At 41.7% G+C, this 25,142-nt stretch overlaps 1 pseudogene; it reads right to left on the bottom strand.

Annotated features, from left to right (window-relative positions):
* Positions 1-83: 83 nt before the first annotated feature.
* On the bottom strand, positions 84-22,040 carry LOC101659976 (annotated as a pseudogene).
* Between the last annotated feature and the right edge of the window lie 3,102 nt (positions 22,041-25,142).

The raw sequence follows: 25,142 nt of genomic DNA, 5'->3' as shown, positions 1-25,142 counted from the left end.
ATTACGAAGAAGTATGGAAAGATGAGTACTTTAACTCAGAGATGAAAATCTAAGCCTCTGTTGAGCAAGTGTGTCTGTGTGTGTCAGGAGACAAGGAGCCAGGAGGGATGACTGAAGTAGGCATCATGTCTTCCAGTTTCCTTCCATGGTGTCTGCTGGCAACAGCAGTGCTCAGAGATGGCCACTACTACTGCATCTTCCAGCTGAAGAGAGGGCATCCTTTGTGGGCCCCCGCTGCCACAGTGATGCAGAGGTTCCTGTCGCAGGTCCTGAAGTTGAGCATGAGGGAGTAACTGATGACCACCTGGATGATGTGTAGCACTGTTTGCAGGACATGAGGGAAGCTCAGTATCTGCTGCCCAACGGGTTTGTGTGTCTCCATAAGTTTGGTCCCCTTTGGTCCCGGGACAGGCTTGGAATTATTTCAGATGTGACTTGAGTCTTGCACAACAAGCTTTCTTAGTCTGTCTTGAGTCCTTCATAGAACATAGAGTGTGAAAACACTGCCACCATAGCTCCAGCCATTTCTCTAGCTGTCTTGATGACCAGTTTCACATTCTTAAAACGAAAGTAGAAGGTCCCAGGCATCATCATGCTACCCTCTCCCCCACCATGGGACTGACTCTGAGGCTTACGTGGTCGGGTGTTGGTGAGGAGGTGCCTTGCCACTGATGGGAATGTGTCATTTTGTCCAGGAAATGTTGGGTCACAGAGGGTCCTTTCAGGTCCAGTCCCATCACCTCTTAGCAGAGCCTTTCCCCATAACCCCCCTTGATGAAATTTTTTGATGCGCACAAATTTAGTATTTTCAGTAGGCCCGGTTCTTTATTTTGTCTTACATAGTGTGGGCAATCTTTATTACGTCCATTAGTGTATTTATACCTTATAATTGCACAGTTGTCCTTGTATAATTATTTTGTTTCTCTGATAAGATTTATTCCCAAATATTTTGTCTTTTTGTAGTTATTATAGATGGCATTGTTCTTTTGAGATTTTTAAAAGTATCAACAGCCTTAATATAACAAGAATCCAATTGATTTATGTATGTTGAGCTTATAGTCTGCTAGGCTTGCCAAATTTTTCAATTAGTTGGAGCAATTTTTTAATTGAACCCTTGGGGTTTACTGTATATAGAATTATGCTGTCTGAAAATAAAGAAATTTTTATTTCTTCTGTGCCTATGTGGATACCTTTAATATCTTTTTGATGTCTTATGGCTCTAACGAAAACTTTAAGGACTCTATTAGATAAAAGCTTTGATGAAGGGCAACATTGTCCGGTTTATGTTCAAAGAAGAAATGACTTTGTTTCCTCTTTATTAATTGAGATGCTGGCTATGATTTCACATATATGGCGTTTATGGTGTTGAGAAATTTTTCTTTTCATACCCATTTTATTGAGTGCGTTGATCAGGAATGGGTGTTGAATTTTATTGAATGGCGTTTCTGCATCAACTGATATAACAACATGGCTCTTTTCTTTTGTTTACATGGTGAATTACATCAATTGTTTTTCTTTTCTTTTTCACAATTCAGGCAGTTTATTGGGGAGGCCAATAGGTTACCACAAGTCAGGATCAGCAAGCAGTAAGGATATAGTCCGTGGTCTCCTCAGCCAGCAGCCACGTCTCTCCCCCAGTCCTCAGTTTCTCAAACACACGGTCCCTGGCCTTTGCCACCAAGGGCCAGGAAGGGCCTGTGGCTCTGTCCCACAGTTCAGTAGTCTTGGGCCAGAGGAGAAGAAGGTACTCCACAGCCTCAGCGTGGCTCCTCGGAGCCTCTGAGCCACAGTCCCTGATGCACCTGGTCTTGGTGGCCTCTGCCACTTCAGATACAGACCTTGAGCGTGCTCTGTCTGCCAAGGTCCTTGGGGTTTCCCTCCGATTGTTTTTCTAATACTAAACCACCCTTCCACATTTGGTATGAACCTCACTTGATCTTGATGTATTATGTTTTTGATGGTTTTGAATTCTTTGGGCTAGAATTTTATGGAAGATCTTAGCATCTATATTCATTAGCGATTTTGGTCTGTAGTTTTCATCTCTGGCGATGTCTTCTCCTGGTTTACGTTATCAGAGTATAGTTGCTTCATGAAGCGAGTTTGGCAGGATACCGTCCATTTGTATATTGTGGAATAGTTTATATGATGTCAGTATTGAGTCTACTCTAAATGTTTGCTAGAATTCCACAGTGAAACCATCTGGACCTGGACTTTTTGATGTTGGGATATTTGTTTTTATGACTAGACTTATTTCTTCTCATTTTACAGGATTGTTAAGATTTTCTATATCATTCTGTGGTAATTTAGGTAAATAACGAATTTCTAGGAATCAGCCCATTGATAATAGATTTTCAAATTTGCTGGAGTGTGAGTTTTCATAATATTGTGCATTATTTTGTTTCTCTCACTTGATTCTGTTTTAATATCTGTTTCATTTCTTATTAGCATTATTTTTCCCATTCTTTTCCTTTGCTAGGCTTCCCAGTGGTTTATGAATTTTGTTAATATTTTAGAAGAACCAACTTCTTGTCTCATTGATTTTTTTCTATAACTAAAAAAATTGATTCATTATTTCGGTCCTAATCTTTATTATTTTTTTTCTTGCAGTATCTGATGGTTTGTCTTTCTGCACTTTTCTCAATTGTTGTAGTTGATGTGTTAAGGTGTTTATTTTATTTCTTTCTGCCTTATTGATGTGTGTGTAGTTATTGCTTTAAATTGCTTTTGTCATATCCCGAAGGGTTTGATATTTTCATTCTCATTTGTTTCAAAGAATTTTTTTATTGTGTTCTTTATTTCTTCAATTACTCAGTGGCCCTCAAGTAACGTGCCATTTGGTTACCATGTATTTGCTTTATTGGAGTTGATTGTTCTAAACATTATGACATGAAAAGATGGTTAGTCTTATCTCAATGTCTTTGAACTTATTGATGCTTACTTTATGACCTGAAATCTAATCTATTTTGGAAAAGCTCCTGGGGTGCTAGTAAAGAGGGTGAAATGTTCTATATACTCATATTTCTATGAGATCAAGTTGATTAATTGTGCTATTTAACTTTCCTGCTACCTGTGTTGATTTTATTTCTGGTTGATTTATCTTTAGTTGGAAGTGATGTATCGAAGTCTCCTAGTATTATTGTACAATGATCTGTTTATCTCTTCATTTATGTAAGAATTCAATTACTGTATTTTGATGGTCTCTCATTTGATGTGAGACCATTAATGGCTATGGTTTCGTGTTCAATTAAAGCTTTCATAATTATATAGTGACCTTCATTGTCTCTCATTTTATCATTAATTTTGATGTCCATTTTGTCTGAGATTAATATTGCTACTCCAGCTTTCTTTTGACGGCTGTTAGCTTGTTATATTTTTTCCATCCTTTGATTTTTAATTTATGCTTATCTTTATATCCAAGGTGTATTCCTACAAGCAGTGTATTAAAAGATTCATGGGTTTTTTTTAGCCATTCTGTTAGTTTTCATCTTTCAGTTGGTGAATTCTGTCCATTTACATTCAGGTTGTTATTGATAAGTATGATTTAGTTAATGTCACTTTGCTATTGTTTTAATGGTGTTACCGGTTTCAGTTCTCATGGTGATTTTTTTGAGCGGTGTTTCTTTTGTTTCTTAGTTGTCTTCTTGCTGCTTTATCATCATAGTGAAATGTTATCTATGATTTGTTGCTTTAATTTATTTAGTTCCATTTCACTTTACGTATTTCTTACATAGAATATTTTTCCATAATAATTTATATTCTAATTTTTTAGGATGCTGTCTGTTGCTATCAAAGCATTTCTGTCCACAGAATTCCTTTTAATATTTTTCATAGAGGTGGTCTTGGTTTTACAAATGTTTTTTTTTTCTCTCATATTTGCTGGATAATCTTAGTAGGTATAGGATTCTTGGTTGGCAGTTTTTTTTCTTTTGAAAATTTGAATTTATCATTCCATTGCCTTCTTGCCTGAATAGTTTTGGTGGAAAAGTCTGAACTTCTGATCACCTGGCCTTTATATGTAATTTTCCTTTTTTGCCAAGTTTCTCTCAGGATTTTTGCCTTGTCTTTCATATTAGAAACCTTGATTATTCCATGTGGAGGTGATTTACTTTTAAGGTCCATTCAGTTTGGAGATCTATGGACTTCCTGCATAGTTATTTTATGCTCTGCCATGATGTCAGGGAAGTTCTCCCTTAATATTTCATTGACTATTTTTTCAGTAGTTATAATTTCTTCTTTCTGCTCAGGGACATATATCAGGTTCCTGTTGTTCCTTGATGATTTCCCACAGTATTCTTAGATCATCTTCAGTTTCTTGGTTTTTCTTATAACCTGGTCTTGTATTTTGTTCTTGAGAGATTTATCTTCTAGATCACTGATTCTTGATGTCAGTGTTTCTTATATTGTTGTTTTGTTCTTTCACAATGTTGTCCACTTCTAATATTTTGGTGTTGGCTTTTTGTGTTTCTGTTTGACATTTTTCTATTATTTCTCACTTTTCATTCATTTTGCCCGTATGTTCCTTCAAGGCACTTCTGAGTTCTTGAATTAAGGTCCATGCTTCCTTCCAATCTTTATCTAATTTTTCCTTTCTTCATCTAAAGCAACTGGTGACTATAGCGCTAATCTCCTCTTGGGAGAATTAGTAGTCCATTCCTCCTCCAGGAGCTCCTCTGGACCCACGTCTCTCTGTGGTGTTGCCACTTGTTGTGTTAGTCCAAGTTGACTAGAGAAACAAATCCATAGAAACTCATATGTGTATAAGACAGAGTTTTATGGAAAAGGTAATTGTACATTAAGAAAGCATCCCAACCCAGTCCAGCCCAATCCTATAAGTCCAATATTAGCCCATATGTCTGATACCGATCCATAAAGTCCTTTTCAGACTCACGAAACATGCAATTACACTAAATGCAGGATGATCACAGGCCAGTGGATGGAAAATCTTTGAATCCAGTGGTGTTGTAAGCATTTCAGTGCTGGCAGGGGTCTCCATGTGGCTTCTCCAGCTTCCAGGGTTGCATCAGGTTAGGTCCACGTGGCTTCTCCTTAGGGATGTCTTGCAGGGAGTCAGCCTTGTGTCTTTTCAGTAGAGCATCTCCAAGGGAGTGAGCAGAGAGTCTCTCCCACCTCAGGGAGGAAAAAAACCAGATTTCCGAGAATTCTCAGGAGAGCACTGTGCCCACACAGAGGCCTCATTGGCTATGATCCAACTGATAGACTAGACTCCACCCCTTCACTCTTAATCTTCTCAAGTTCCAAATTGACACCAGATTATGTAACTACCATATTTGTCCTGTTTTCTCCTATTTCCACATGTGTGCAGACATCGACTGCTGCTCTAAGACATAGTGCTTTTATTGGTTCATTTGGTTTTCACGTTTGACTCTGAATTCAATTACCTCCACACACCTGTTTCAGAACCTGGGTAGTCAAGGGTGGCCAGGCAATTCCACACCAGCCTAGTCTCATCGTGGGTCAGAGTCAGCAAACAGATAAGGGCTCCATCAAAGTCCTGGTTTTGAGGGTGGTTCCCAAGTCACCAGTGGCTACCTGGAAATTACTGATCAAACTAGTGCATGAGGGAGAGAAGTGACTAATTAGAATAGCATTCATCAAAAACCATCTCCTGTGGGGCCTGTGTGTCAGTGTTGAGCTGAATTGCATGGGCTTGTGGGCAGGCAGATGTTAGCACTTTGAGTTATGGGCCCGGGAAGACATGTTCACTCAACTCTCCTGATACCTGCCTTATTGATTCTGCATCAGCTTGGAGATGGTCAGCTCTCCTGATCCTCTGGGAAACTGACAGTCCAAACCCCACGAGATCCAGCCTAAATGTTGACAGCCATTTCACTGAATACCCGAGTCTCCCCAATCCGACAGATGTGCAATGAGGGACCAGAGCCCTCCTTGTCTTGGGGCTCAGAGGCCTCTGTGTCCTTCTGACCAGATTTCTACTCACCCTCTCTCCAGTTGTGCTGGGGGAGCTGAATTGATCAGCGGTAGCAGAGGGGGAGGATACTATACACTCACTAACATACAAGGTCCGGATCAGCTGGTAATCCCGGAGACATCCTACCAGGATGGAACAAAATCTATTTATGTCCAACCCCCTCCCCAATTCTTTTTGTCTATTTCTTCCTGAAACACCTTCAGCAATTGTTTGGTTTTCTCAAAGGGGAGTCGGCACTCAGGCTGTTACAGACGTTCCACAACTTCAACATTTTTTCCTTGGAGAAGGATTAAGAGACATTCCCACTCCACGGCCCTGTTGTTCCTTCCATTGCAAATTCCATTTTACATAGAGAGAGTGTCCAGTTTTTTAGCAGATTGTGAGAGAAAGTTTCTTTGGTGACAGGTTGAATGAAGCTTCATGTTTTATTTCCATGGGAACAATGTTATTCAAGGGTAGTTGGATTTCTCAAACATTCTTTCTATTGTAATGCATTCTGAGTCAAAACTTGTATTTCTGAAAAAAAATATACACAATCAGCTTTGGTCTAATAAGCCTAAAGGAAATCTAATTCTATGCTGTAACATCATTTCAACAAACATTTTGAAGCATTTAATATTTTCTGTCATGCTATCTGTCACACATGGGGGATGCACAGGAGAACATGGTAATAGGGGCTGGATGAAGCATGTTGTTGTTATTACCATCCAGTCATTTCTGACCTATTTCAATCCTGTGCACACCCTAAGGAAGCACTGCACGATCCTGGGCCATCCTTATAATTGTGTGAACCCACGGTGCCAATCCATCTCATCGAGAGCCTTCCTTTCTTCTGCTGCCCTTCTGCTTTACCAAGCATGATGTCCTTCTCCAAGGACTGGTCTCTGCTGACAATATGGCCAAAGTATATGAGATGAAGCCTTCCCATCTTTGCCTCTAAGGAGCGTGCTTGGCCAGATTTTTCTCCCCAAGACAGACTGATTTGTCCTTTTGGTTTGTCCATATACTTTCAGTATTCTTTGCCTGCACCACAATTCAAACACACCAGTTCTTCTCCAGTCTTCTTATTCACCGTCCAACTTTCACATGGATGAGGCCATTTAAAATATCATGGCTTGGGTCAGGTGCACCTTACTCCTCACAGTAAAGTCCTTGCTTTTCAACACTCTGAGAAGGGCAGTATATTTACCCAAATATATGTGTCTTTTGATTTCTTGACTGGTATTTCTGTGAGCATTAATTGTGGATCCAGGTAAGATGAAATCTTTTACAGCTTCATTCTTTTCCTCATTTACCGTGATATCACCCCTTGGTCCCGTTGTGAGGATCGGGGCCTTCTTTACATTGAGTTGTAATTCATACTGAAGGCTGCCATCCTTGATCTTCTTCAGCAAGTGCTTCAAGTCCTCATTTGCAACAAACAACATTTTATCATCTGCAAGGTTGTTAGTGAGGCTTCCTTCAATCCTGATGCTGCATTTTTCTTCGTATAGACAAGCTTCTTGGATTATTTGCTCAGCATGCAGTGTGAATAAGTCTGATGAGAGGATACAACACTAATGCACACCTTTCTTGATTTTAGATAATGCAGTATGCCCTCGTTCTGTTCACACAACTGCCTCGGTACATGGGCAGGCTATGAATGGCAAATTCAAGTGTTCTGGAATTCTCCTTCTTTTCAATGCTGTTCATACTTGGTTATGGTCTATATATATATATATACCATATGTTATATATACACACCATATGATATATAATATACACCATATGATATATATATATACACCATATGATGTATATATGTTATATATATATAACAGAAGATCCCAGAACATATCCTGGTATAGTAAACCATGTTACTGTCGGCCTCAAAATGGTCAATACCAGTCCATTTCAGCTCCGTAGTGCCTAAGGTATCTATGTTTATGTGTTCTATATACTTTTTGATGACTTCCAGTTTTCCTAGATTCATACTTTGTGCAATCCACCTTCAGATTATTACTATATGTTTGCTACTATTTATTCTCATTCTCAGTCATGTACTATCTTCAAAGAAAGATCCTAAAAGCTTTTTTTTGGTTGCCATCCTTGTCCTTAGGAGTGACCATATTTTGAGAAGACAGCTCTTCCTCTGTTGTGCTTTGGGTTTTTTCCAACCTAAGGGACTCATCTTCTGGTATTATATCTGACAATGTTTTGCTTCCATTAACAAAGCTTTTGGTATATCTGACAGTGTTCTGCTGTTCTACATAAGGTTTTTAGTGGCTGTGTTAGGCAGCATTGCCTAGAGAAACAAACTAATGGCTCTCATCTATGTACAGGAAAGAACTTTATATCAAGAAGCAACTTTATATTCCAAAGGATGCCCTAGTCTTGTCTAACTCAACACTATGGATCTGATGCTAGCTAAGCATTTTTCAGATTCATGGAGGTGTAGGCTGACGATGTACATAGATGAAGCAGGAAGCCGGGAGATTACAGGCTGGTGAGTGCAGAGTTACATGGATCCAAGGTTGGTGGAGGCTCCCATAGCTCTCTGGATTGGACCGTCCTCATGGGGCAGTTCCTGGAGGTCCACACCATCCCAGTGAAATTCCAGTGAGGAGGAAGGCTGAAGCAGCAGAGAGGAATTGACTGTGTTCTGTCTTATGAAAGGCCCAAACCCCAAGGAGCTGTCATCTGGCTACCACTTAATTGACAGGTTGAACTCCATCCTTGGCCACGGTTATCTAGTTGACGCCATATCTATCTACCATAGTGGCCTTTCCTCAAAGGTGGAAAACCTGTACTTGTGGACAGTCTGTTACTTCGTGGTGGTCTGTTCTCAGTGTAGAAGCTCTGCAGAAACCTTGAGTGACCCATCTGATATTTGAAATACTGGTGATACAGCTTCCAGTGTTACAGCAACGTGCAAGCCACCGCAGTATGACAAACCCACACACAAGTGTTGGATCAGTTAGTCCCGGTAGGAGTTGATTTTATTTGGGTTTAAAATTAGTTGTGATTGTGGAAATTCAGAAATATAGACAGATTAGGTGGTAAAATTGATAAGGTTTGATGATTTTAAGAGAAAAAGTACCAAAGATGATATCTAGGGTTTTATTCAGCAGAACTAGATGAGTAATGATATTTATTGTATTCAAAAATCTCAAGAAGAGGGTTTTATTTGTGGGTGTTATTGCGGATTTATAAAGATTGGCAGGGCTATTTTTATTTTTACATAAAGCTGGGTGGCATGGTAAGCATTATAACCACAAATGCATTTAATGGAATTATGAGAATGTGGGGTTTGCATGAGCTTTTCTTGTTGGTTTTGCCACATGTCTTAGTTATCTAGTGCTTCTGTAACAGAAATTACACAAGAGGGTGGCCTTACTGAACGAACATTTATTTTCTGTCAGTGTAGAGGCTAGAAGTCTGAATTTAGGGGACCTGTCCCAGGAGAAGCCTTCCTTTCTCCGTTGGCTATGGAGGAAAGTCTTTGTATCTGCTAAACTTCTGTTCCTTTGTCTTTTATTGATACATATTATTTTTGTGGCCTGGCATCTATCCTCCCCATCTCTGCTTGCCTTTGTGCTTAATCTGCCCTTTTGTATCTCAGAGAGATTGATTGAAGGCACACTGTACAGTAATGCCCTTCATTAACATGTCAAAGAAAATCCATTTGCAAATTCGCTTTTACCCACAGGTATTCTGAAAAACCAACTTGCTGCCACAGGGTTGTTTCCGGCTCATAGTGACCCCATAGCAGAGAGTAGAATTGCCTCTGTAGGTTTCTGAGGAATAGAAATTTTTACAGGAGCAGGAACCTCATTTTTCTCGCCTGACAGATAGCTTTGAATAGCTGACTCCCATGTATAGGGGTTAGAATTTGCAACATTTTAGGGGAACGCAATTCAATCCATAGGACCCGGTATTATAATTTTGGTACGTCATGTTTTTTTCACAGAGATGAACTGAACTTCTCTTCCAAACTCCCAGTTCACAGTAGGGGATGTTTGAAACGCTTGATGGAATGGAAGGCCAGGCCAATGGAACAGTGTGGTCTGCAGTGAGACTGAGAAATATTAAGTCTTAGTCTTGCACCGCTCCCCCTCCCCCTTGTAATTCTACCCCCTTTCAGAACGGTTTAAGATCAGCCACTCCAGTTGGAATACCTAGAGCGTGTACAAGTATGCATTTAGTTTAAGAGCATGGTTGAAATGACAGGATTGGGTGATAATGACGAGTATGCTTTAGGTTGGGAGAGTTCCAAACTGAGTCTTCAAACAGATTGTGAGTGAAAGTTTATTTGGTGGCAAGTTGAATGAAGATTAATATTTTATCTCCATGGAACCAATGCTATTTAATGGTAGCTGATTTCACAAACATTATTTCTATTAAATGCATTTTGAGTTCAAACTTGTATTTTTGAAAAAAAGAATGATTAGCTTTAGTCCAATAAAGTTAAAGGAGATTTAATTCTATTTTGTGACATCTCAGTAAATGTTTATTGAGCATTTATATTTTCTATAATATTAGCTGTTAGGCACTGAGAATGCAGAAGGGAGCATCATGACCGGGCTGAAAATCCTCTGTTGAAATATGTTATTAGTTGCCATTGAAGGCAGGGAGGGGCAACCTCCTTTAGGGGGTTACGTAGGTGTGTCCTTTATGGAGAGCACTGTACTGGGGGTTACATGGTCATGCATCATATCCTGACTGTCTCCAGGAAGTCCCTGGACCAATCAGGGCCCCATTAGATTGATCTTCTCCCAATCATGTTTATGGGACAGTTTTCTTTTGACTTCCTATGTCCTTTATAAAGGATTGTGATCCATAATGATATTGTGATGTTAGGTTTCTTGGGGTTTGATGCATGTGAACTTAACAAAAAATTCCTACCAAAGTTTACAATGGACATTTGAGCCTTTTTCCATTAGCCAATAAGATTAAAATCTAAATGCTGTGCACCCTACACTTCCTCATTTATTAACCATCTTTTAATTTGACATTTCATCTATTTTGCACACTGATATACACCTGGCAGTAACAACAGAAGTGGTAAATCTTTACAAAAGCAGGCAGCCTCGTCTTTCTCCCGCAGAATGGCTGCTGGATTCAAACAGCTCCCTTCCCCTTTATTGGCCAAAATGCGTAACTCACTCTACCACTATGGCTCCTAATCCAGGGAGGAGATCTAGAACAGGAGCTGTGTTGGAGATCTCAGTCCTGAATTTGGCACAGTCGAGAGTCTACTGAAGAAGCATAAGACTAGCCGATGGGTTCCGGTAGACAGTGATTGAGGACCATAGCCTGGCCATCCTAATAGAATTGCCAGCCTTAATTTGAGAGGTGGTGGATAGCACACACCATGACATAGGCGGAAGAGAAGGCTAGATGTTGACCAGCCAAGTTTTATACTAAGGGTTTGGCCAACACCTGAGTAAATTTAGGAGGCTGTGATTTGACATGATCTTAGCTTAATCATGTGGTTTCTCCGTGTTTCATTGAGGTGACAGATTCCAGGTTAGGAAGCAGCTTGCTTAGTTAGCCTAGGGGAAAAGATGCTATTGCATGAAATAAGGTTTACAAAAATGAACTCTCTTAGTAGCATCCAGGAGAAAGGTGACAGAAAGTTATGGCATGAATTTTATTACTGTAAATTTTAAGAAAGTCAGAGATGAACTGTTTGTGTTTTGCTCAAATCACCTCCATGCATTTGCAGGCGGACTAGAGTGGAAATGAAAACTGGCTTTTTGAGAACGACAGTCACCCATGCGAGCAACTCGCGTCTACACAACAAAGAGATGTGTGGAATATAGTAACCGCTCCCCCTGGACAGGGCCTGGGGTTTGCTGTGGCCGGAGGTGCGAGTGCGGCAGGAGAAGCTTCGCGGACGCACGACTGCCACCTCCGGGTTTGAACCAACGGACCTGGGGTTCCTTTTCTTGTTAATTGCTTGATGCTGGTCGTCATGGCTGCTGTGCTCTTGCTGACAAGAGAGTATCTGCATATTTTAATTTTACTCCGAAAAGGAGATAGAGCCGTTCCAGAGGTGGGGCGGGGGGCTGGATCGTCCTTGCAGTTCCAGCAGGTGCCGTGGTCCGCGGGGACTCCACTCGGGGGTGGACCTGAGATGGATGCGGTCTTTAACTGTGCCCTTATTGGGTTCTGTACACTCGTCGAGTATTAGAGCACGTCCTCACAGACGCTGTCCATGTCAAATCGCGTGGGGATGAAAATTGAGATCGGAACTGCAAGGGACCAGCCTAGAGAACGGCGGAGTGTAACAGAGGCAATTTGTTGCACGTGGCTGAGTGGGAAACGAATGAGGAGGAGGAAGGGAGCTGGTGTGATTGCAAGAGGTGATGGGGGAAAAGTGCCTGCAGGGAGGTGACCCAGAAAGATGACTTACTGAAGCAAAGGGCGCTTGCATGATATTATCTCAAAGTTCACCTGCCTCCTTGAGGTTTATGAATGTCCTTCCTAATTTTCATACACACATCCTACCATGCACCTGTGAAGATTTACAGCCCCATCTATGGCACTGTTCATAGATCTAGTAAACCCTTCGAGGTCAGGGACACCTTCTTATTCCTCTCCTTTTCCAGAACTAACTGTTTAATCCTGGAATAGCTGAGGTAATCCATAAATATGTCTGCAGTAAAAGGACACCTTAATGACTGGACTCTGTATTTGGCAGCCAGGTTATAGAGATAGAACCCCACTGCAGATACAATTAGAGGGTAGGAAGCAAAGGCCTCGTAAGAGTCATGGTATATAGAGAGAAGGGGTCAGAGACAGATACAGGAAAGATGCGTTTTGAGCCTGTTTGCACCACTCCTAGGCTTTGTGACTTTATTTACTTATTTATTTTCAAAACCATTTTGTTGAGAGCTAATGCAGATACTATGTCATTGAATTGTCCAATTGCATTGAGCAGTTTTGTACAAGTGCTACCACAATCGGCTTTAAACCCTTCTTTTCCTTCCTCAGCTCCTTGGCATCTGCTCCCTTTTACCCCCGCCCACCCTGCACTGTATCCCGCGCCATGAAACCCTTATTTGACCCGCTGTCCCTATAGTTTCATCAGTCCTGGGTTTACCTCAGATTTTCCAGGCATTAAACTGTTAGTTCTGGAAATGAGTACGAATGTGTCGCTGACCACAAAGAGTTTACAGGTATACTGAAAAACAGATAAAATGTATAACAAAAATTCAAGGGGTCACCCCCAATGGTATAACATATCTGAGATAAACCCCAATATGAACAAACAAAACCCCCAAACAACACAGAAAATGTTGAAAACCAGAGCAGGCCTAGCAGGCATTGGGCAGGGGTGGGGTGGGGGGCTCAGCTGACAAGGTTTTAATTTATCGTTTGGATCTTCCATAGTCATCTCTCCCATGCACTCTGTTTAGTAACCCCGTTCCTCCCACCCCTCTATTATGGACCGAGGGAGATCACCGGAGGCTTATTTCCTATGTAGTTCCCACAGATGTATCTTGGCCTCCCACTGTCATCCATGGCCTTGTGCAAACCAGAGTCTCACAATTCAGGCTCCTTCGACTTCGGATGATATGACTTGCAGTCCTTTGGTGATTGATGCTGGTGTGCTTCTTCCATGTGGACCTAGTCGACACCTCACTTAGATGGCTGCATGTTTGGAGACAAGCTTTTAAGACCCCAGACATGATTTTATCTGATAGCCAGGAACCATCTAAGTTCTTCACCACACTTTGCTTTAGCACCATATTTTCTGTGTTCCCTTCCTGAGGGTGAGTACTGTGTAAGACCACGATGTAAGAACTAATTATTCTTAAATTGGAGCTAGGACTCAGTGTGAGCCCAAAACTCATTCCTGGATCTATGTTTTTTTTTTTTTTAATCTATCTTTAAAATCTTCTTTGTTAATTGATGGTTGAGAGTCTTATCGATGATCCCCGTTGGGGCTTCACAGTCTTCCATTAATAATGTCTTTGATGATCTCCTGGCACTAATATTTTAAAACTCTGTTGAGAGAGGGATATTGGGCCCATACAGGTTAAGTCTGTATCCCAGTACGTGAATTATTCACTTGTACAGAATAAATCCTTTCTGGCTGGATGCCATTTACACAAACAATGGGGGTTAATTATCAGGGAAATTTATAATATTCATTGAGAATGTCAGTCACAGATCTGCCAGGATAATAGATATCTTAATATATCATATAGAGGTCCTCAAACTTTTTAAACAGGGGGCCAGTTCACTGTCCCTCAGACCCATTGGAGGGCCAGACTATAGTTTTTAAAAAAAACTATGAACAAATTCCTATGCACACTGCACATATCTTATTTTGAAGTAAAAAACAAATAGGGCAAAAACATCCGGCGGGCTGGATAAATGTCCTCGGCGGGCCGCATGTGGCCCGAGGGCCGTAGTTTGAGGACCCCTGATAGGGCATGGATGTGGCACGACCTTGTCTGTCCGTCTACCAACAGTTCAGCCATCTTGGGACAGCTGTCTTCCACTTCCTCAGACACCATGGGTTTTCCCTCTAAGTCCGCAGGTTACAAATGTGTCTGAGGTAGAGTTCGGTTCACCCAGTGTGTTTTCCGGATCGGATCTCACTGATGCAGCCTCTGGAGCCTGCCATGCACCTTGAAGATCCAGGATTCAGTGGCCCAGAGTTTTTCTCCTGTACCCGGCCTTGGTCCCCAGGATGAGCCCCCAAACCTGGGTCAGTGTGGCCCATTTGTTGCATACCACCAGGGACACTCCCCACTAGGGTCCCATAAAGCATTTTCTTTCATTCTTTCTCCTAACTAGAGGTTGGTCCCCCCCTTTTCCCTACCAACAGTCACACATTTGTGTTCCCTTTTCCCTCTCCTGACTTGATTTCCCCATCAGTATCCCTCATCCTTCTGATAGGGGTGTCCACCTGTCCGAGAAGACCTCATCATGGCGTTGCCTGGCAGCCACTCAGTAGACAACATCCCCTTCCCCTCTCTTAACATTTGGATCCCAGATGATGTGAGGTGCCCTCCGGCAGTGCCTTCAAGATACATACCTAGAGGGATGCTGTGTGGTTCACGGGCACCGGTCAGGCTGTCTACCAGGCTGTGTGGCCGTGCTACTGCAGTGGAGTCATCCCACATTTGTTCTTTTGTGATGGATGAACTTTGCTCAGCACGACGTCTTCCGGATCCTGCCATATCACGAGGTATGTCATGGTGTCATGGCGGTTTTTAGGGATGTGTAGTATTTATTCCACTGGGTGTACACACTAGGGTTATTTATTTATTTTCAAAAGTTCCATTGTTGACTGATGGGAATTTAGGCTGTTTCCAATGTCTTGCCATTGTGAACTGTGCTGAAATGAACATGGGGGAGCATATATCTGTTCGTGACTTGTTTCTTATTTCTTTGGGGTGTATGCCCAGTACTGGTACTGCTGGGTCATAATGCATTTCAATTGCCATCTGTTTTAGGAATCGTCATATCCCTTTCCACAGTAGCTGTACGTAGTTCCAAGCCCACCACTAGTGGTGACTAAGAGTTCCAATTTCACCACACCCTCTCCAGCAATTTTTGTTTTCAGTTTTTTAAAATATTGGACTACGATTATGGGTGTTAGATGGTATCCCGTGGTTGTTTTGGATTGCATTTCCTGATGGCTAGTGAACGAGAGCATTTCCTCATGTGTTTGCTAGCCATTTGAATGTCATCTTCTGTGAATCGTCTGTTCAGGTCCTTTGTCCACTGTGGTAGTTACATAATTACATGTCAAGTGAGATATAAAAAAGAGTAGGGGTGGAGTTTAGCCTGTCAATCTGGTCACAGCCTGATAGTGCCTCCTTGTGGGCATAGCCTTCTCATAAGGAGGGTCCTGGGAACCTCCCCTTCACGGTTCTGCTGGCTGACTCTGACTGCTGCCAGAGCCAGTGCCTTTGGATCCACATGACTTTACACCCACCAGCCCGTGATCTTCCTGCATTCTGCATCATTGCATGTGGCTGTGTGAGTCTGAAGAGGGACTTATGGACTAGTATCTGACTTATGGACTTGGCTGGGATGTTTTCTCAATATATAATTACTTCTTGATATAAAGCTCTTTCTTGATCATATATGAGTGTCACTGGATATGCGTCTCTCATCAACCCGGCCTAGCACACCCACCTTCTGGACATGCTATTAGTGGGGTGAAAGCTTTTTTCTAATTGTAGGCTTGTAGTATATGCTAGATTTTAGTAACTAGTCCTTTATCTGTTAAATATCATTGTTAAATATCTTTTCCTAATCTGTGGACTCTCTCTTTATGAAATCTTTTGATGTACCCAAAGGTTTTTGTTTTTAATAGGTCCCATTCATCTATTTTGTCTGCCAAGGAGTGTGTTTCCTTTCTTATCTCTGGTAGCCAATGCATTCCCTGGAGTGGGACACTTCGATTTGTCCCAATTTTCTTAGTGATGATCCTGATAACGTTGGGTTTTACATTTAGCTTTTTGATGTACCTTGAGTTTGCTTTTGTGCCTGAGGTGGGATATGGGTCTTGTTTCCTTCTTCTGCAGATGGATATCCAGGTTTTCCAGCACCATTTATTGAAGAGGGCATCTGCTTCCCCTTTAATACTTGTTGGGCTTTTGTAAAAAGATCAGTTGTCTGTACGTGGATGTTTTTATTTATTTTCTGTCCTGATCCATTGGTCTGTGTATCTATCATGATCCCATTACCAGCCTGTTTTGACTACGGTGGTTGTGTAGTAGGTTTTGAGGTCAGGTAGTGCGAGACCATCTACTGTGTTCTTTTCTTTGCCAATGCTGGGGATCTTCCCTCTCCACCTGAAGATGGTAATTAGTTTTTTCATTACTTTAAAGAATGATGCTGGCATTTGGATCAGGATTCCATGGATTTGTAGATTGCTTTAGGTGGTATTGACATTTTCACAATATTGAGTCTTCTGATCCATGAACGTGGGCTATTCTTCCATTTGTGTAGGTCCCTTTTGATTTCGTGTAATAATGTTCTGTAGTTTTCTTTGCATGGGTCGTTTGTTTGTTTGGTAGGCTTATTCCTAGGCATTGCAGTTTTCGAGTGGGTATTGTGAATGGCACTGTTTTCTTGAGGTCTTTTTCGGTATACTCACCACTGGTATTTAGGATTCCAATTGCTTTCTGCTTGTTAATCTTGCATCCTGCTACTCTACCAAACCCCTCAATTGTTTCCAACAATCCTATTATGGACCTGTTAGGCTATAAAATGATACTGTCTGCAAATAGTGAAAGTTTCACTTCTTGGCCCAGTCGTACGCCCTTGATTTCTCGCCATTGTCTTATGGTACAGGTTGGGACTTCCAACACGATGTTGAATAGGAGCGGGGAAAGGGATCTCCTTGTCGGGTTCCCTTAGTGGAAGTGTTTTCAGCTTTTCGTATATGGCCTTTATTGTGTTGGGGATTTTCCCTTCGAATCCTCTCTTCTTGAGAGCTTTGATTAGGAATGGGTGTTGGATAGTGTCAAATGCTTTTTATGCCTCAGTTTATATGATCATAGGGTTTCTTATTCTTTTTCTTGTTCATTAACATTCATTGTGTTTCAAATGTTGAACCATCCCTGTGTCTCTAGGATGAATCCCACTTGGTCATGATCTATTATTTTTTTGATATGTTGTTGCATTCTATTGGCTAAGATTTTGTTGAGGATTTTTGCATCTGTGTTCATGAGAGATACTGGTCTGTAATTCTCTATCCTTGTGGGGTCTTTGTCCAGTTTTGGTATCAGAATTATGCTGGCTTCAAAGAGTGAATTTGGGAGTTTGCTGTCCCTTTCAACATTCTGGACGAGTTTGTGTAGGATTGGTGTCAGCTCTTCTATAAATACTTGGTGGAATTCTCCGGTGACGCCATCTGGACCGGGGATGTTTTCAGTTGGGAGTTTCTTGGTGACCTTGTCTGTTTCTTCTCTTGCTACGGGTCTGTTCAAGTTCTTAACATCCATATGCATTTATTTGGGAACAGAGTTTTTTTTTCTTTTAGGATTTGTCACTTTAGGTGATGTAAATTAATTAATTCCTCTTTGGATTAGCCGGGGAGTCTGTATTTGAGAAGAAAATATTAAATATTTTATATCAAAATAAGTACAAAAATAAGTGTTAACAAAATTACAAAAGCTGTCAAAACAGTGTCGATATGTTCTGACTCAGAGAGTATGAAATCAAGTGGAATTAATAGCATGACTCTTAGAAACACAAATCTCTAAATAGGAGTTAATGAAATGTTCAAGGTGAGATGTTTCTTTTATGCCAATTTGCTCACACGGAGACAGGTTCAGCCTTGATGCAAACAAGAGTGGAGACACACTGAGGAATCCTGGGGAACACCTGAATGTTGGGACAACGAGGTTTATGCATGCACCTTAGTTATGTATCTGCACACATTTCACTCTCCAGTTTTCTCATATAGAAATTATGAATCATAGTGCCTCAATTGCGGGACTGCTGCAAGAATTTGAGCGTGGTTTGTCATGTCTTCAACACACATACAGCTAGACACTTACCATCAAGGTGAGTCCTGGTGGCCTTACATACAACAGAGCACACTCTTGCCCACTCCATTGTCTCCCGCACTATCCATCTTTGCAGCTAATGTGTCAATCATCTCCTGGGTAGTTTCCCTTGTAGTTTCCTGGTACTCTCCTTCACCAAGTATGATGCCCTCCTCCAATGATCGATCCCTCCTGATGACATGGCCCACACGAGTGAGTTTGACAATGTTCCGCTGTGATCCCTAATGTTTCTGTTTCCTATTTTGCAGAATTATATCATCGGGCCTTTCTTCCAAGTCTGCTTTAGGCTTGAAGCTCCACTGAAACGTATTGATTATGGCGAACCCTGTCGGTATTTGAAATCACGATGGCCTGGCTCCCAGCATTATAGCAACGTGCCAGCCATCACAGTAGGACAGACTGACATGTGGATGATGGCTGCAAATATAACAGGGCTCAAAAATTCGTCGTTGTTAGGATTATTGAATTGGTTCTGACTCATCACTACTCTTTATATGACAGAAGACACTTCCTGTCCTGTGCCATTTGCACATTCCTTGCTATGTTGGAGCCCATGGTTACAGCCATTGTGTCCATTCTGCTCTCACCGAGAGTTGTCCTTGCTCTCTTTCACCGCGTTTTTACCTGAGCAAGCATGATGTCCTCCAGGGACTTATCCCTTCGAATAACATGTCCAAAGTGCATAAGGCAAAGTCTCACCATCCTTGCTTCTAAGGAGCATTCTGCCTGTACTTCTTCCAAGACAGATTTATTTGTCCTTCTGGCAGTTCATAGCACATTCAGTATTCTTCCCCAGCACCGTAGTTCACATGAGCCAATTCCTCTGTGGTCTTCCTTTTTCAGGAGGTGACTGGAGACACCAAGCCTTGGCTCAGGAGCAATTTGTCTTCAAAGAGACACGTGCTTTTTAACACTCATGAATCTAGGTTCTCTGAATTTTTGCTCAGCATATAGATTGAGCATGGTGAAAGGCTACAACCCTGATGCACACCTTTCTTGATTTTAAACAACATGTGATCTATTCTGAACGCTGCAGTCTTTTCAACAGTCTACTGCTTTCTGGTAGATATTTAAAAAAAATTTTTATAAATTATTTTATTGGGGGCTCATACAACTCTTATCTGTAATCGATATTTTTAATTTGTAGTTATTTTCCAGAAAATACTCCACTGGCACTACTACCTTTTCCTACATTAACGTCTCATTTTTCAAACTGCACTGATATTGAGGATTCTTGTAGAGGGAAGTGCTAACTAGTCCCATAGGAGGGAGGCAGAGCATAAAGTAAAGCAATAACGTTCCCAGAAACCTATTTAATAATGTAACAGCCAATTCTGACTCACGTATCTCTTCCCAGGCAACTTCTTTTTGACCTATGACACAGTTATAACAATACCTGCTGATGGTGAACTCAAGAGAGAAGACTGACATTTATTTTATATAAAGACTTTCAGTTCTTTTGCTATTTTTGCTTTGATTTATTATTAACTATTCATACTTTTTCGTAGTTAACTGCCTTGAAAGGTCTGCTGTGGACTCGTTGGAGGTGCCCTAATAAAGAGAGAAAAGCTTAGGTCAGAATGAGGGAAGACCTCCAGGGTCCAGGTCCTGGGTCCTGGTCCAGCTTGCTTGTTAGACTTGATATGATCTAGCAAGTACTTTTCGACCTTGTGAACTCAGTGTCCTTATATCTAAAAAGAGTGGGTGGGATATGAAATGAAGTGGGTTTAAGATATCTCTGATTGCCTCAGTTTAGAACACAGCAATGTGTATCTCCTTTTGTGTATGCACAGAAGAGAGCTTAACCCAGGTACGGAGAACTCAGACCTATTGCTCTGTGGGGTCATGGAGGAAAGGCAGTATCGACCAGGAGCAGCATTTATAAGACTGAACACTAGGTGTCTCTCCTGCACTTCTTTTTTAGCAGCAGGCCGCAGAGGAGGGGCTATTACAGGTGTAGGCCTCACATGATTTATAATTCTGAATATTTCACCTGTGCTTACATTCTTCTCTGATATGTGTCTCAGTCTTCTGCTAATTTTTGCTCCCTGCTTGAACCTCGTTCTCCTGCCTGATTTCCCCAATAGACTAGGGAACACAGCTCCTCGATTGTCATTGTTTTCTAGAGTCCCACTGTTTGTTCCTTTCCTTCAAAAGTTCTCAGCACATTGTAGCCCTCAGTCATGTTAAATCACTGGATCCTGAAAAGTTCCTGTCAAAAATGTTGGGTCATCCACCAAACACGTAGGGAGTTTTGCGCCTTGTTTGTGATAGGGGAGACTCAATTGACACTGTTTGTTCCTTTCCTTCAAAAGTTCTCAGCACATTGTAGCCCTCAGTCATGTTAAATCACTGGATCCTGAAAAGTTCCTGTCAAAAATGTTGGGTCATCCACCAAACACGTAGGGAGTTTTGCGCCTTGTTTGTGATAGGGGAGACTCAATTGACATGGAATCTAAGTCTGTTTCAAACTCAATGCTGTGTTCCTGATGTGGTTAGAGGGTCTTTGGGGGAACATGGAAATTCCCTAAGGCATAATGAATGCTCTCTTTTATCTGCCAGAGTGGGTAGGCTGGATTATTTTTCTTCAAATAATAATGAAAAAAGGGTATGCATGTTTTGTGTTTCTTACTCCATTGCCCCCATTTCCTGCCCCCCTCACCCCACCCCTGCCCCTCAAGGAGGGCACTGCGGGTCCTGTTGTGATTCCAGTGTGAGAAGAGGAACGAGGCCCTGGTCATTAATACATTAATTGCCTGAGTCTTGGGGCACTGCTTTGTTTTGTCCTTGGGGGACTTTCATTTCTGACTGTGGCAGCCTCACATCAGCCTTATTTGTTCTGGGCCAGTTGGGCCCGAGAAGATTCCATGAATAAGAATAGCTTAAAATTGAGTGGCTCCAACCCAGGGGAACTCTCTGTAGTCTGACATATTGGCTACCCCTGTCAACCTTGTCATTCAAAAGGATAGTTAACACCTTTTTTCACCTCACCAAACAAAATTATCCTTTCAATTTTATTGGCTTGGCTTCTTTCTCTCTCTCTCCCCCTCTCTCACTTTCTTTGGGAATCAAGGTAAATTCAGCATCCAATCCATCTACCTGCAAATAGGTTTTTGGCACCACCTGCATCAGGAATGCCAGGTTGCCCTATTCTAAAAGGTTTTCTTGAATCTCCAAGGCTTTGCCTATAAATTTGGTAAAGGCTTTGTCTTTTTACCCATTGAGATGTTAAAAAACAACAATATCCGAATCTCAGAAACTTGCATGCCCAGGATAATGATGAGGTGATTCGTCCCTGCAATGGAAAGCCTATGAGTCATACACTTTGTAGACGTGGGAGCATGATGCATGTCTTTTTCACTTGTGGGGCACATGGAACGAACCCTCTGGATTATTTTGCAATTTTGTCAGAATTTTTTTGATGAGAACTTCCATTGAGTTATTCACAACACTCCGAATGATACAGACCGCTTTATCGCTTACCTTACAGGTTCACCTGTCTCTTCTGAGGACACTTGGCTCTTCACCTCCTTGCCTAGATTGAGGCCCAGGCTGCCTACCATTCTCTGTGACTGGATCTGGGCTGAGTGTTGTTGACCAGTGCCAGGCTGGGTGAGTTTGATGGGGGCTCCAGGTGACAGTCGCACAAATCCCCTATCTTAAATCCGTAATAACCACCTTGCAAAGATTCACCTGCGTGAATCATAACAAATGATGGATAACATTGCAAAGAATGGGACTTCTAGGACACCGATTGTGCTCACGAAGACTGTACACATGAGTAACTAATGTAGTGGAGTTGATGCCGGCGTAACCTTTCTTGTAGGAGTATGAATAGAATTCTATGGCTGCAGCATTGTCCTTCAGGATAGAGCCTCCAATGCTGTTCTTTTTGATTTTGATTTTTTAAATGACTAAGGTGACACCATTCCACTTCAACTTGTCATTCCTGGCATTGTCAATCATATGATTCAAAATGCTCAATGCAAAGTCAGTTTCTTTCCCTAATGTCTAGGAGAGTGGTTCTCAACCTTCCGAATGCCACGACCCTTTCATCCAGTTCCTCATGTTGTGGTGACCCTAACCATAACATTATTTTTGTTGCTACTTCATAGTTGTAATTTTGCTACTGTTATGAATTGTAATGTAAATAACTGATATGCAGGATGTATTGTCATTATTACAAATTGAGCATAATTAAAGCATAGTGGTTAATCACAAAACAATATGTAATTCTATATTGTGAAACATTTATTTCTAATTACAAATAAATGAGATTTTGTCTTGAAGCATGGTGTAGCATGGGGAAGTCTTCACACCGGGTACTTGTATGTGGGCATATCTGCATGTGGATGGACCTGCCTGGAGACGGATAGAGGAGCGGTGTCTCGGTTCCTAAGACCATCAGAAATATGTGTTTTCTGATGGTCTTAGGTGACCCCTGTGAAACGGTCGTTCAACCCCCAAAGGAGTCTCGACCCACAGGTTAAGAAGCGCTGCTCTAGGATATGGATCTTTATGCATTTCATTTTTGGTTACTTCCAGTTTTCCTAGTTCATACTCCGACAAGAAAGATCGATTAGTAGACTATAGTTCAAATGTACACACCAACAACTGAAGCCAGTGATGAAGAAATTAAAGAATCCTACCCACTAATGCAGTCTAAAATTGATCACCCATGCAATCAAGACGTATAGCTGATGCTTGAAATGCAAAAGTTCAAAACAAACAGGCAAGATCGGTGACTGAAAAATAGGACCTTGGTGATAAAGCAGTGTTCGAGATAACAAGATAGTCCAACAATTATTTGGTGCAAATATATCTTTTAAACAACAAAGGTAGTGACTATACACCTGGATCCTGCTAGATTGATCATACAAGAATCAAATCTACTACATCTGTGAAAAGAGATGACGGAGCAGGTCATTATTGTCAGCCAGAACAAGGCAAAGGGCTGATTCTTGTCCATATACAAATTGAACCTGAAGAAAATGAAATGAATCCTGAGAGAGAATAAATAGCTCTCAGTATCTCCAGCTCAGTTTAGAGGCAGTCTCAAAAATAGATTTGCCACATTGAGCACTAATGACAAAAGACCCGAAGACTTGTAGGATGACCTGAACAAGGGACGGGGTGACTGACAAGAGAGGAAAGAATGAGAGGCTCAAAGTGGATGTTAGAAGAAGACCAAAGCTGGCGCGTGATTGTGGAGAAGCTAAGGGACTGGGAAGAAGTGATGAAGTCCAAGGCTGAACAGAAAATCCCGAAGGGCAGCTGCAGGTTACCAAGGAAAGCAGTATACCGAAATAGCCAAGCAACTGGAGTTAGAAAACCAAAGGGAACGAACATGCATGGCATTTCTCAAGCTAAAAGAAATGAAGAAAAATTCAGTCCTCAAGTTCAATATTGACAGATTTCTGGACAAAACACTGAATGACGACAGAAGATGGGAGGATGACACAGAGTCACTGTAGCAAAAAGAACAGCTTGGTGTTCAGCCATTTCAGGAGGTAGCAGATGGCCAAGAACCGATGGTTTTGAGAGAAGACGTCCACATCACACTGAAGGCCTTCATTAAAAACCAACATTTAGGAATCAATGAATACCATTAGAAAATTTCCAGTAAATTGATACAGTACTGGACTTCTTACCCATCTATGCCAAAAGAGAACGTGTGAAGAAATATTGATGTATTTGAATTAGGGTGTTGTCAGCCAGGAGAAATAAATAAATCTCGGACGATGGACAAGCAGAATACCCCTTGAAGGCTAAGATGATAAGAATTTGTTTTATGTACTTTATTGATAGATCATCAGGAGGTTCGGGTCCCTGAAGAAAGACATCATGCTTGGAAAAATGGAGGGTCCTTCACAAAAGAAGAGAAAGACTATCAATGAAATAAATTGAAAAAGCAACTGCAACAATGGGCTTGAATGTAGCACGAAGGATGAGGCATGACTGGCCAAGTCTGTTGTTCACAGGATCACTGTGAGCTGGAACTGGGTGGATGGCGCCTAACAATAAGAGGATTCTCCTTCATTGACTCATGAGGCAATGTCCTGATACACTGTGGCCAGGGGTTTCCAGGTAAGTTCCATCTCCTGGGTACATCATGTCCGCCGGAACCAAACCCTGCTGGGTCCTGCCCCTTCTCACAACGCTGTTGTGTTTGACTGCATTGCTGCAGCACCGTGTTAATCCGGCTCGTCACGGGTCACCCTCTACTTGACCCAACATGGTGTCCTTTCCCAGCGACTGCTCTCTCCTGCTGAAATGTCCAACGTACTCAAAATAAAGTCTCGCCATCCTAGTTTCCGAGAAGCGTCCTGGCTGTCCTTCTAAGACAGATTTATTTTAGCCTCTGGCACTCCACGGAACTTTCGACAGCACAATTCAAACACATCGACTCTTCATCAGCCTTCTTTCTGTATTGTCCAGCTTTCACATACACATTGAAAATATTAAGCTTGGATCAGGCGCACCTTAGTCCCCAGAGTGATAGCGCTGCCCTTGTAAGGAGGCCTGCTTGTGGCAGATTTACTCAGCACTATACGACTTTTGATATGTTGGCTGCTGCTTCTGCGAACATTCATTGTGGAGCCAAGCAATATGCAACGCGTGACGATTGCAATCTTGTCTTTGTTAATCACCGTGTTATCTTTGGA

This window comes from Echinops telfairi, unplaced genomic scaffold (genome assembly GCF_000313985.2).
Source record: "Echinops telfairi isolate 266 unplaced genomic scaffold, ASM31398v2 ScPeMD7_9;HRSCAF=40, whole genome shotgun sequence".
Classification (NCBI taxonomy): domain Eukaryota; kingdom Metazoa; phylum Chordata; class Mammalia; order Afrosoricida; family Tenrecidae; genus Echinops; species Echinops telfairi.
The sequence above is the reverse complement of the archived record's forward strand: the minus strand, read 5'-3'. Positions and strand labels throughout refer to the sequence as shown.